General features: G+C 40.6%; 1 long non-coding RNA gene across 1 annotated transcript in view; it reads left to right on the plus strand.

Moving 5' to 3' along the window:
• The window catches only part of LOC111770281 (uncharacterized), a 102,572-nt gene extending 88,288 nt beyond the window's left edge, over positions 1-14,284 (plus strand). The window contains exons 3-5 of the long non-coding RNA XR_002803451.2: positions 9,022-9,167; positions 10,747-10,834; positions 14,136-14,284. This is a non-coding gene — a long non-coding RNA (uncharacterized lncRNA). The remainder of the gene's footprint in view (positions 1-9,021; positions 9,168-10,746; positions 10,835-14,135) is intronic.
• Positions 14,285-14,570: the final 286 nt, after the last annotated feature.

A 14,570-nucleotide genomic window follows, 5' to 3' on the forward strand; every position in this document is an offset into this window, starting at 1 on the left:
TGCTATGTTCAGACATGAAAGTGAATGTCACTGTTGAACAGTAAACACAAGGGAATGACTTCGTGACAGAAGTATGTAAAGTATCTTGTAATTCAGTAGGAGAATCAAAGTCTGCTCAGTTCTTTGCATTCTCTGGGACTCAGAAAGGATTAAGGTAGCAGTCGCTAGAACTTCTGCAAGAGAGTGACTGAAGGATGGCATTCCTTGAACCTCAGAAACCTGGGTGAAAGGAATTGGGCAATTAAGGTCTTTAGGAAATCTGATGGGGTCATCTGTGAAAGCTATCTTCATGCAGCTTGGCAAACTGTCATCTCAGAGATCAAGGGAGGTCACTGGCTTACGAGCCAGGGAATGAAAGTGGAGTCACTGTTTCCTGAATGTATGTTTAAAGATGCTTAACTCCTGTCTGGTGGTAGCTACAGGGTTTTTTTTCGGACAATATCAGGGAGCTAAAGATACAATGTCTCTGTAAAGTGAGCTCTTTTGGTCCTCTGCCTCAGTTATATCATATCTAAGGAGCCTAGATTTGTTTTTTCCCATGCATCTTCTCAACCACAATTACTCATAACTAACTGAAGTTAGCCAGCCACCAAATATTTACTAAATGCAAATGATGTGCCACGCTGAAGAGGAAAGGACAATGTAAAAGAGAAAATTTCTTAGATTACCTTAAATTCTCAAACACATTCATGCTATTAGCAATTTATCAACAATCTTATGGAGGATTTCCTATTACTCTGCATAGGCATGGAGGAATTTGAAAAGGGGGAAAAGTAAAATTATAATATTCAGCTCAAGAGTGTTGTACATTTCAAGTGGGGCTATGACAGTGGGTCTAAATGAGGATGACAAGGGATCTGAAAAAATGAAGTCATTTGAAGAGAGGTGAAAGGAATTATGTTCAAGGAAAGAATATCAAGCAGATACATGAGAGTTGTTCTCAAATATCTGAAGGACTGCCTGGTAGAAGAAAGAATTAAGTTCTTCCTCTCTGAATTAGAACAAATGGGTAGAGTTACAGGGAGGTAACTAATTTTATATAGGAAACAGTTTGATTTGAGCTGGGAAATGTCTTCACACTTGTACAAGTATGCAAGGATGCTTATAGCCATTGAAGGCTTACGATCAAGTAGCAATGTGTCGGTAATAGTTTTTGAGAATGTGTTTTGCCTGCATCGGCACCTGTGCCAATTCCAAATCTCCAGATAACTGCCAAGTCTCTCCACTTGGGTGATTGCTAAAAATCAAACTGATATATCTAGAAGCAAACTCATTTATGCATATATCTCTCTTGCCTCTTCTCCACTTCCTATTCTCCCTCAAAAATACCCATAATGTGTCTTCCTTCTGTGGTTTTCCTGACTTTGTCAATGGTATCAACAATCTCCCAAGGTTTAGAGTCAGGAGAGCATGTCATGAGGAAGGTCACCTGGTAGTGATCGTTATGACCCAGATGTGGAGTGAGGGATGCTCTCCTAGGATGGTGGAGGTGGGAAGGAAGAGGAAGCTTGGATTTGAGAGACATTTTCATGAAACAGTAACTTGTAAAATGGCAGCTGCAGAGAATGAATGAAAGAGAAGGAGGAGTCTAACACAACCCCAAGACCATAATATGGGTGACCGGGAGATTGTCTATACCACTGACCAAGTCGGGAAAGCCACAGAGAGGAGACACCACACGGGTATTTTTGAGGGAGAGGAGGCAGGGAGACGTATGCGTGAATGAGTTTGCTTTTAGGGAGGTCCGTTTGATTTTTGGCAATTGCCCAAGTGGAAAGACTCGGTAATCAGTTGCAGATTTGGATTGGCTCACGCGAAGATGTGGAGGAGCATTCCTGGTGGAAGCTCCTGCAAGGGAGATGGGAGCAGGGTGCTGTGGCTCAGCCTGTGCGAACTCATAGTGATAGGCACTCAAGGTCTTTTGGGAGTTTGGAGAAATTTCTGTGTCTGTCTGGCAGGGGAAGAGAGAGGTGGAAGGCTGCAGGCGTTCTTATTTTAAAATTATATTACAGATTCCGACAGATTCCTCTTTTGTTTCAGGCAGAGATTAAAATAGCAATAATTCCCAAAGCCCGAATTTGCTAATCACAATATTCCAATGAGCTGTTTTATTTCTGCTGGGGTGCATCTGAAGAATCATTACTGTTATTAATACTTCTACAGTAATTCTTGCTTTTCAGTCTTAACAGCTCATAAAGGGAAAACATAACTTTAAGCAAATCTTACCCTGAAAGACATCTAGCAACAAATACTTCAGCTGGATCATCTGCTCCATTCAAAGGGTAAACACTTGCTTCTGTATATTATTCTCATAATATCTCAAGAATAAAAGAGTGACGGTTAAACAAAGGGTAGCCTTTATCTTTGTTGTTTCTGTCCATGGAAATTTGAGTACATTATTTTTCAGCTGACTGACAGATGCTGTAAATGGAAACACATTAAGTGTAGGGAGGCTGTGATACACAGATACTCCTTTAATCCCAATTCCTGTAGCACCTGGCTGTAGCTCTGCTGAAAGGACTTTGAAGATTGAAACAAATTTGTCCGTAAAATACCAACACTTTTTTCATCAGTATTGCTTGGCGTATGCCCACACAGGTTCCTTCCGTCTTAATGGAGGTTACATTCTCAGGATTGGAGCAGAAGTGTTGACCAAGTGTTGAGCAACTGAAAGCCATTGTTTATAGCAGAGTTTTACCTTGGGGACCGAAAAGTTCTGTTTTTCATGTTTCTGAATAATCATCAGGTGATTAGCAAAGCTAAACACATTCCAATGAGTTGATTTCCTCTTCGGCTGGGTAGATGCAGCCATCCTGGTTGAATAGTGATGGATTTGGAACAACAGGCATCTCCCTGCCAATTTAGTAAAAATGCTAATTTCAAAAAGCTCCTGTTCTGGCCACAGGAAGCATAAACATTGAATTCTGTGGTGGCATGCTTTCTCAAAAGACTCCTTCAGTTACTCAAAATATTTATGAATGTGTACAGCAGCCTTAAACTTGTTTTGAAATATAATTCTTACAAGTTATAGTAAACAGAAGTCTTTGGTTTAAGCGTCCTGCACTTTCAGATGATCACAAACCAAGCCGGAGCTGTTTACAAAGAAGAATTTTATGTTTGCAGCGCAGATATTTTTGTTTTCATCACGAAACCCATTCCCAGTTCTTCAGGAAGAAGAGAAGTAACAGTTATAAACCTCAGAGGCCCAGGTGTGCTCAGTTGGGCTAGAGGATGATGATCTCTTCTTTCCCTTGTTATTGTCAAAAATATCTGCGAATAGACTTGTTCGGGGTCAAGCAAAAACAATTTGGTTGGTAACATCCATTTACACAACTGGAAATGTCATGGTTCACATCTAAACCACATACAAGTATTAATCCAGAGGTGGCCCCAAGTGGTGTTTCTGATCTAAGTGGGAACCCAGATGCACTGTGCTCTAATATTAGCAAAGAGGACCTGCTTTCCTAAACAGAGGATGATTTAAAGCTCTATTTTTGTTGTTCAGCAAAGTAGCAAAAGGTTACCCTTTTCCCATCACCTTAATTCCAGAGACATTCACAGACCTGACATTAGGCTGTTGGCTACTCGTCATAAGACTTCTCTTGTCAAAGTGAATTGAGCGGATGAACTATGAACACGCTTACAGTCAGATAATAGATGAAAGAGTCTCAAGATAAACGAGGTGCTTATAGAAAACCTGGCTAAAGTTGTTTAAAAGAGGATGGCAAAGGCCATCCATTCTCATCAGGCAGTTTCAAGAGGCAGTGGGTCCTTTACTCTTCCTTACAGAGCACTTTATCTTACCTTTTTGTGAGAATGGGGCCTTCGATTTATGTTGAAAGGGAGAGCGTGCCTTTTCAAACTGACACTAAACACTGTGTTCTCCCGAAGGGAGAAAGAAATTTTTTTCCTGGTATGTTAAAGGACTTTGTAGCCACTCTTGTAGGCTAACATTTTGACCAGGTTATATCACACAAAATACTCTTGTTTTCCACACTCTGTTCCTCTTTCTTTTTCACCCAAAAAGCTGAAATTATTATCTGTGGGAGATATTAACATGAACGTTGATAATCTTTTCTTTTCAGGAGCTCATCATATCTAGACTCAGACTGAACACTGTTCTTGGTAATCTCTTATTCTGTCTTCACACTTTACAACGCAGATTTCAAAATGTGGTTAAAATATAGGTTGTCCACACTTTTTTCCAGCAAAGTAGCCAGTATACCTACACTTACAAGTAGGTTGCATTTTAGGTTGTAACTATTAGTATGATTTATTAAGCGCACTAAAAATTTTAAAATACTAAAAAATTTTAAAAACGTAGGGACTCAGATTAGGGTGTCTGTCTTATCTCACAAGTGTGAAAGTTTGAGTCTGCCAGAGGAATGACTCCAGAACTTTCCTTTTCATTTTGATGCATGATAAGTTTAAAGCTCAGAAGAATGTGGTCAAATTTGAAAGACAATAAAGGAAATGTATTAAAGTCTAATTCTCCAAAAAAGAGACCAGAAATCCACATATAAGGATCCTAGGTAATTTGGAATGCCTCACACAAAGAGAGGTTTTCCTAAATACTCATCTGCTTCATCCTATTTCATCACTGTTTATCCCTTCCCTCAGCAAACATTTACCGGGTGCTTTCTGTGCACAGAGGGTGTGCTACATGCTGGAGTTACACAGAAGGTGTGAGTGCTGCTCTCAAAAAGTGTCTGGTCTAGAGATGGTTACCTGGAGATGGTTAGACAGATGGTTACCACTGTTCAGCAGTGCGGTCTAGACGCTCAGGGAATCTGAACCATGTCTAGCCAGCTCAGACTGGGGGAATCAGGGATGACTCCTGGATGAGGCAGACCTGCGCTCCTGGAGACTTAGAGACCAAGTACAACTTAGCGGTGGAGTTAAGTGAGAGGGGGGATCATTCAGGCAGAGGCTGCTAAGGAGCAGCGGCAGGGAAGTGAAGGTGTGAGAAAGACAGCCCTCAGGGAAACACAGCCACAGTGGCAGGCCAGGATGGCAGGGGAAGGCTAGCCAGGAGGACAGTCTGAGATGCCCTTCTGAGGTGGGTAGTCAGACCAGGACACAACTGGGCGAAACCTTCAAGTGGCTTGCCACATCGCTCAAAGAGCAGATACCTAAAAGGCCCTACATAGTTGGCTCCCTGCCTCCTGTCTGATCTCTCACTCCATTCTAACTACTATCAGCTCTTTGTCATTAATTCCTCAAACCCTCTGGGGAGTAAGCACTCACTCTTCCCTCACACTGAGACAATCCTCCTCTATTGGTGGCCTGGCTCACTTTCTTCTCCTTCAGGGCTTTGCTCAAATGCCACCTTCTCCTTAGGTTTTCTCTGAACATCCTAATGAAAATTGTCATCCTCTCCTTCCCTATCCTGCCTTCAACACCTTCCCTATCCCTTTTTCTGCCTTAGTTTACTCCAGTAGCACTTACTGCCATAAGACTTTCTGTGTACCTGACTTACTGGTATATTGAACGTAAGCTCTATGAGGGCACGGGTTTTAGTCTGTTTTGATTCTTGATGTAGCCTCAGTGCCTGGAACGGTGTATGGTGTGCACTCCATAAATGTTTCTCAAATACATTCTAATATGTTGGGATTTCTAGCAAAGTTGAGTAATTGACACATGACTTAAGTATTTAACTTTGCACATTAATCAAAACAAAAAATTAATTACAATGTCATAAAATTATATTTTGTACATTCTTCTCATTTTATATATAGTACATTGCTATATACATTATGTATTTATACATACCTCCTCCTATACAGGACGTTACACGCTAACTTATGTATATTATATCTTGTTGTCACTCTGGGAACTTTCCAGAATAATTTTGACTGTACCGGATTTATGTTTTATTAGCTACCTTTGGAGCCTAATTCTCATGTAAGATGCAACTCCTTATAATTCTGAAGGCAATGTTGAGGCTCTGAAATATTTTAAACAAGAGCTTGGCTCAATTAGATGTATATGTTTGGAAAGATCAATCTGTCTGCAGTGGAAGAATACAGTGGAGGGGATTGTATTAGAGGCAGGGCAATCACAAATGCTGCCAAATTCTCCTCAAAAGATGATGACAACCTGCACTAAGATAATGGCTCCGGGGATGGGAAGAAGCAGATGTATGTAAGAGATATGAGGAGATAGATACACTTTATAGAACTTAGTGACGAACCTGTGGACTTCAGCAAGCTTACTCTAAAGACTCCTGTCAGTTATGCGGTCTATCCATGTGTCACCAAGCTGGGAAAGAGATCCTGAAATATTTGCAAAATTGTGCTTATCTATAAACAGTTTATGGTTACATAAACACAAATGTTGGATAAGACTAAAACTGAATAGTTTTGTATGGAGAGTGAAGGCAAGAAAACAGAGTTAAGACTGAGATAGTCTTGTGACTCTAATTAGAACACAAATATTAATGAAAATAAAGATATTTCAGTCAGTTTATACCTGTAGGAAATCATCTATTCAAAATAAGGTTATGCTTCCAAAAATCATTTTGGGTTTCTTGTTTGGAGGTAGGATATATTTCCTAAAGATATGAAGTTCTAAGATGTAGTTAGGTTTATCCCAACATATTTAAATCAAAATGTAGCTAAAAAGCTATACATTAACATAAACAAATACCAGAAAGACTACTGTTGAAGAACACTAATTAAATAATACAGAAAATATGAAATAATAAGGCATTTAATATTAATTTTTAATGTTGATGCTTGAAGACTAGTAGGTTGGATTAGATGAAGATAAGGACATAAATGGAGACTGGAGATTATGAAGCGAATTTCTGGGTCCTTTCAAAGATTATAGCACTGGGTCTTTGGCTTATATAATTTAGAAGATTAGGAGTTTTAGTCATGCAATGTATGTCAGCTGAGTGGCATTGCTGCCAACAAAATTAATGCCTTTTTAGACTGTATTAGTACACGTATTGTGTCGAAGTGGAGTGCACTGAACTTAACCACTATGCCGCGGGGCTGGCTCCCCTCAATCCAACTTTGGTTTTCGTTGGGCTAATTATGTACAGGGCGAGATGATGAGAGATGGGGTTGGGAGAATTTAAGGAGTGACTGAACTTGAAAGATGAAGTTCACTAAAGGAGATTAATAGAGTGTAAATAGGAGAGGGAATGAACACTTGAGAGACGTGAGGGAACGCATGAGTGGTACTGGAACATTTCTAGCCATTATTGCCTCTAAGAGCAACTTTCTTCGTTATGTGCCTTCTTCACTTCTTATTTTTAGCATTCAGTTTATCATTCAGTTTCCAGGAATCAAAGATCAAGAAGGTTGTTTCCAGTTGAATGGGATGATTATGAGTCTTGGACTAAACATGGAATGGCCAACAGATCATGCTGATGTCACAGTTGCAGTTCTTTCCTACATAAGTTATAACTTTAAAAAGTTTAATAACAGACTCATTTTCAAAAACTACAGTAAAAAGCAACACCTGGCCTTCATTGTTAAGTGTGTATTGAATTTATTCTCTTCACCTTGATTCGTTTGAGGATGGCTGGCTCTCCTACCATGTAGTGAGTCTACTTGCCCGGACAGTGTGTAACCATGCCTTATAAGAAGGACACCATCTTGGTTCCCAGGCACTGAAAGGTTTTCTCATTCTTGAAAGTTCTTAGCATCTGGGCTGATTCAGCAATCTCTGCCCCGAAAAGGAAGAAAAATTAATCTCCCGACCTCATTAAGTCAAGCAACACTTTGTCCTGGTTGATCTCAAGTGTTTCGGATTTGAAAATGACTTCTTGAAGTTTCAAGTTGGGTCTAACATCTGTACCACAGGCTTCTTTAGATGTAGTTCTTGGAGGTGCCCGTTTTATGTGTTTCCAGAGGTGGATTTTCTTGTATGTGTTAGAAAGGTAAGTAAAAAGTAAAGGTTAAGGGAAATTCCAACCATGTCAAATTCTTCTCCATTTGGTTCAACTTCCTGCACAGAAACAGTTTGAGACTACACTTCAAGACATTCTTTCCTGGAGAGATGCTTTTGAGTAATGCTGTCCTTTCATTCCACTGAGTCCTGTTTGTTTTCAACCTTCTTTGCCGCACCCGTTTGAAAGCAAATTATCTTCCCTGAACTTGGAGAATCATGAATGATGCCACGTTTGTTTGCCAACTCTTTTTTTTTTTCCTGAGGAAGATTTGCCCTGAGCTAACATCTGTGCCAGTCTTCCTCTATTTTTTTAGTATGTGGGCCACCAGCACAGCATGGCCACTAACAGTGGTGTGGGCCTGGGAACTGAACCTGGCCCACTGAAGAGGGGCAGGCCAAACTTAACCATTAGGCCACTGGGGCTGGCCCTCTTTGTTTGTTTTTTAATCTTTCTGCTTACTGGGCCCCAGGGGTGTCATAAGAAAACAGAAGACTCAGGGACAAAAAGTTTTAAGAAAAGAAAAGTAGTTTACTTGGAAAGGAAGACTAGAATTCAGAAGGATTGGCTCCTCAAAGGATAGATGGCTATTCGAGGGATAAAGTGTCAAAATTATGAAGGTTAGCATTTGACTGCACATGGAAAGGAAAAGAGCAGTTTCTTCACTGATTATCGTATTGTGTCCATCGCAAAAGCATCAGGGAGAAAGCGGTTTTTGTGAGGGAGTTAGGAACTCATCAGCAAGGCTCCCAGCTTCCTGTGCTTAGGGGCCTGCAGGCAGACACAGTATCCCTGTTTTTATCTCTGTTTTTGGTTTTGCTTCTTTATCTCACGTGCAAAGTGCCTTTTTTCCCCTAACTGTGGGACATGGTGTGATGTACACACTTACTCAAAATGGCAGCACATTTACTCTCTCAATGGAAAATTAGACTTTGGGAGGCAGTAAAGCTCGATTCCTTTGAATCACTGACTTAGACTGGTATCGGGGAGGAAGATCTTTTCTTATCCAACTTCCATAACTCTTCCATTTGCCTTAAGAACAGTAGTTTATTGAGACCACTTATCCCTCCATGGTAGCTAACCACTTCCATCCACTGGCATAAGTTTTCTTTCTTTACCAGGATTCTTCATATCTACGGTAGCATCCATGCCGGCTAAGGTTATGTCCACCACATCAGAGAACAGGCTCATGGCATCAGCACTTGATTATGTGCTATGTGGTCTTAAAATTGATTTGTGAGAGAACCTTGCTTCTAGAATAAGATGGGTGAGTATCTCCCATGCACAGTAAATAGTACTGTTCATTTCCTACTAAGTGAGATTGATCACATGAAGAGGTGAGGTGTCTACAGCTGGCTGGCCTCGGATTAGTTACCGTTAATATTGCCACTGGTCAACCCAGAAAGCCAATGGTTAGGAAAGGGCCTACAGTTAACCACGGAGAATTTGCCACCATTGTCTCAACCACAAGGGAGATACTGTGGTAGTTTCATCCCAGCTGTTGAATTGCTCTGAGATGACTCTAATGCCCGTAGTTTAAAAATTATAAAGACTGTAATTCTGGCCCACAACAGGAAAAGCACTGCTAATATGGCTAATACTATAAATCTGTTGCTCAGTAAGAAGCATTTGGAAAATATTTATTTTTTATCTAATCAGATGAATGATTAACTTTTGAATAGAATCATTAAAAATATAGTCCTGTGAAACCAGGTAAGAGAATCTAAATAACGGTCATTATTCTGAAACTGCTCCTGCATTATCTCCATCAAGTTTTTTTACAATTAAGCTTCTAAGCTTAATTCTAAGCTTAACCCAGGAATCTGAAATATTTAGCTACTTCTTGAGTGTCCTTAGCTGTTGGTCCTAGAATGGGAAATACAGTGAACCCTTTGGCAAATTACCCAGCAGTATGTGTAGGAGTTGCTTTTAAAAACGCAATTGATCATTTGCTCTTATAAAATATCCTTCACAGACACTTGCCTCTGTAAAAACACATTTAACATTAAGAGCCTGACTTTAATATGGATTTTTGGTCTTAAATCAAACTGTTGTGAAAGAAGAAAAGGTGGGTGGGAAGAGAAAAAGAGAGTTAGGTTTGGTTATGAGTGTGCTATGTTCCTTCTGCTTACTTATAAAAGGAACAGATTTCCTTTATCTTACTTACAATAAAACACCAAAGACTAGTAGAAAAGATAGTTAATAGATTTCACCGCTCAGAAAAATTAAGCATCACCAATGTGATTTAGGAAGAACTTACCAGAGTTAAGCTGCCAATATTGAGTGGCTGAATGAATACTCTACTGATATTTTGCACATGGGGAATTGATGTATTTTAGTTGCCATAAAAACTGAGATCAAAGAATCTTGCAGCTTTCTCGATGATTGGAATGGAGGAAAGCCAGAAAAAAGAATAATTAATGTTTACAAGTGTAAGATTTCATGAATGGAATCAGCCTTTGCTTTTATAATTCAAAAGTTCTGTGGAGAGGAGCTAACAGTCATCAATGAAACGAGGCCTTACACCTACCTTACCCTGATGAGCTTACCCATTAGTGTACTCAATGTTTCATTAAGCATGTGCTATGTGCAACGCCACTGCCGAGTACTGACATTTCAAATATAACTAAGACATGTTTGCTACTTTCAAGTAATTTTATACGTAAAGTAATGTGATGAGAATTTGTGGTTTTATATTTAGTTAGGAAAGCAGTTTACCCATTGCCACTGTTAAATGGATTTTCTAACTGACGAGAAATTGTAAAGGCTTAGTTTGAGGTTGGTCTACTCCAGTGGGTCATGATGCATTTACTCGAGGCCTTGTACTTTTTGTATGTTTTCATTAGAATCCAGGACACAGAAGCCTGCTGTCTTTGAAAATGCTGCTTACTACATCTGGCATCCTGGTACTTGGCTGCATCCAACTTTATAAAGGTAGTATAATTGCCATTCAAATGTATATTATTGCCAATAGAAAGAAATCTGTGCTATCACCTCCAAGCCAGTAAGCACCAAATACACAGAATGACCAGTTGTCAATCAGTTCACCTTGGGAAAAGTGAGAGGCCATAGAGCCAGTTGGGAACAGCAAGACAAGGCAAGCTAGAAGAATATCAAAGCCTGCTGTCCTCGTGCACGAGAGCTGGTCTAATGCGAAAGCCAAGCAATTATGTGCCACCCAGTATGACCCACACTGCTTCTTGAATGAGATCTAATCAAAGATATTAACATATCTGATGCAAGCGTGTGCCTGCTAGAAATGAGGCTGTTCAATCGCAGAATCATAAAGAAGGGAGAGGCAAAGAGATAAACCCTGAGTGCCCCCGGTACTGTCCAGAACCCAGCCCATGAGCGTGAATGCCTCATCCATGCAGCAGGTGGAGCCCTGCAGTGAAGGAGGGGGTGACGTGCTGGCATGATTGAATGATGGTGAACAGAGGGAACTGCCTGGCCCCCGGCCCCCATCATGTGTTCACAGGAGCTCTCAATGTCTTGGAGCTCTAGGTAGTAGCTCTTTTCTTCCAAACTCTATAGTTTCCTAAGGGGTCAGAACCCTCTGGCCAAGGGATGAACACTCCTCAGAGCTTTAGTTGTGAGCGCTGGATTTTCTCTTGCTCCTCCCCTTTATCCTGAGTCTCACCCTTTTCCCCATTTTTCAAGTCTCTTTTCTAGTGCCAGATTTTCTTCTGAGATTTTTTCCTCAGCTTCTTTCTTGCCCTGTCTTCTGGCTGTCCAAATACTTAGCTGCCTCAGTCATTTTATAAATTAGGTGGGACATAAATGAATAGGCCACATGCTGACTTCTATCACTCACATTCCTTCCGGTTTCCCACCAGTTTTCCATGCGGGAACATGGCTTCCTTCCCTCCCATTTCTCTCTGAATTTTGGCTGAAGGACATTGGCACATTTCCTATCGATTGACTGAATACTCAACAGGCAGGGTATTCTTTCACATCTACTTTTTCTTTATTTTAAAAAATTACAGCACAGAAGTATATAAAGGTAAATAGTATTTAAAGTATATAAAATGCAAAGTAAAAGTTCTCTGCTTTTATAACATCTTCCGTATTCTCTGGACATATTCCCAGGTAACTGGTGTGTATACTGTTGGACCTCTTCGCAGCTCTGCAGGTGACATATATTTACCTATACATGCAATGGAGAGGGTTTTCTTAATAAGCCCCTATCTGCAAACAGTGGATTAAAAATTACAATGTCTGATTTAACACTGGTCAAAAAAAATAATTTTAACTAATATTTCTCAATTTTTTTATGACCCACAGTAAGAAACACATCTTACATCACAACCCAGTGCACAGATACCTGTGTATATGTAAAAAAGGAAACTGTGTTTATGAAACATAACCCTTGCCTTTACGGTGTTCAATTCACTCTAATGCTTTCTGTTCTTTCTATTTTTGTGTGTGTGTGTGAGGAATACTGTTGCTGAGCTAACATCTGTGCCCATCTTCCTCTATTTTACGTGGGACACCACCACAGCGTGGCTTGATGAGTGGTGCTAGGTCTGGGCCCGGGATCCAAACTTGCAAACCCTGGGCCACTGAAGTGGAGCATGTGAACTTAACCACTACCACCAGGCTGGTCCCTGTTCTGTTCTATTTTAACTCTATTCTTTTAAGTTAAAAAAAAAAAATGTCAGGTCAGCCCTTGGTGGCCTAGTGATTAAGTTTGGTGTGCTCTGCTTTGGCAGCCTGGGTTCGGTTCCGGGTAAGGATCTACACCTCTCGTCAGTGGCCATGCTGTGGCAGCAGTTCACATATAAAAAGAGGAGGATTGGCAACAGATGTTAGCTCAGGGCCAATCTTCCTCAGCAAAAATGAGTAAATAAATAAATAGAAATAAAAATTAAAATAAATGTCAGTGGCAACACTCTGGATTGATATTATGATTAACTAATGGATCGTGACCTATAGTTTGAAAAACACTGATTTAAATGGTTCACCTTGGAGTTTGTGTTTTCGGGTGATTCCTTGCTTTCCCATTTCTGAGTCCCCCTGCTTATTTTTGGATGATGTCTGAGTGTGCAGAGGTGGCTCCAGGACTCAGAGTGGTGGCATGTAGGAATCCCATAGCTCCCTCCTCACCGAACATCCTTGCACATACAATTTTTGTGTACTTGTGTGAGTATTTCTATAGTGTATGTTCCTAAGGGTGTAAAGGCTGGACTAAAGAGTGTGTGCCTTAGAAATCCGCATGTCCAGATTGCTTTCCTAGAAGTCACGGGTCTGTGTTGAGGAATACATGATGAATATGGGGGCTGGAGATACTGAAGGAACATGACAGAGTGTACTTACAGTCACTCTTGATGTCTAGCCAAAGTGCAGACGTTTTGTGAGTGTCTGTAATGGACACACCGCTTTGAAATAAACAGAGAAGGTGTGTCCTGACTGCTGCAGGAGGCTGCCCTCCAACCATGTTCTAAGCAGCTTCCCTGGCTACGGACCAGGCCTTCTTTCCTCATCAGGATCAGACCCTTCCCCATCGAGGAGTCTCCTTTGGCTCGATCTATCTCCATATTTCTCTAGGTTCCCACACCAACCATCCCGTGTTCTTTGTTTAACAGTTTTCCCAGCCTAGAATGTTCTTTTCATCTTTCTCTCCCTATTTACATGAAGTCCTGCTTGCTCTAAGGGCCACCTCAAATCCACTTCTCCAGAAGCCTTCTGAACCCCCTCAAGGCATGTGGAATTAACAGCCTTTGTCTCGGTTTCCAAGCACCTCGCTTTTATGGCAGTTATTTAATTATTCCTTAGTATTGTAAGTGAGTGTTTACTTTCCCTGCTCCAGTAAGATCCACGTTTCTTACCCTCGCCTGTGCATCCCCAGATGCTATAGACTTGCTCACTTCTCCTTCTCCACCTCGTACCACGCTCCCCTTTGCCCATTGGACGCACACCCATGAGCTTCATCAAGCTCCCCAGCAGCCAGGCCTGTTCCTGTCGCAGAGTTCACTCTTCCCCAGACTCACTCTGCAGGACTAGCTTTCTTTTGTCATTTAAGAGTCACCTCACTTTCTCAGAGAGCCCTTTCTTGGCCGACACCTAATCTAAAGTAGCCCCCAGTCACTCTCTAGTACGTAAGCCCATTGTGTTTTTATAGCACCTATTACTACGTAATTTTCTTATTTGTGTCTAACTAGCTCCACTATGATTTAAGCTCCCTAAGAGCCAAAATAGTCTCTGTCTTACTCAGAGACGTGTCCTTGTTGTCTAGAACAGTGCCTGGTACGCAGAAGGCCTTCAGTAAATGGATGAACAACATGAATGGAAGATGTATTTGTTCATGGAAGGACTTATACTGATATTCTTTAGATCTCTACAGTTCGGAACACATTAGCTTGAACATGGTTGCAGCTGCACGAGGTAGGTAACATTACAGACTGAGTTAATATAGCTTATAAGACAGTAAAGAAGTGAAAAATGAATAGTGGTAATCTCAGAATCCCCCCTAAAATGTGTGGCTATTTTATATAATGTAAATGCATATATAATTACTATTTCCACAAACAATAAGCCAAACATTAGTTTAATATCTACTGCACACAAGGCACTTTAAATTGTATTAGCTAATTTAACTTTTTGAGCGATCTTACGTATTATTATTTTGTTTGACTCGTTTGGTAACTAAGTTCAAAGTAATTTGCTCATG

This window comes from Equus caballus, chromosome 24, assembly GCF_041296265.1.
Source record: "Equus caballus isolate H_3958 breed thoroughbred chromosome 24, TB-T2T, whole genome shotgun sequence".
Classification (NCBI taxonomy): Eukaryota; Metazoa; Chordata; class Mammalia; order Perissodactyla; family Equidae; genus Equus; species Equus caballus.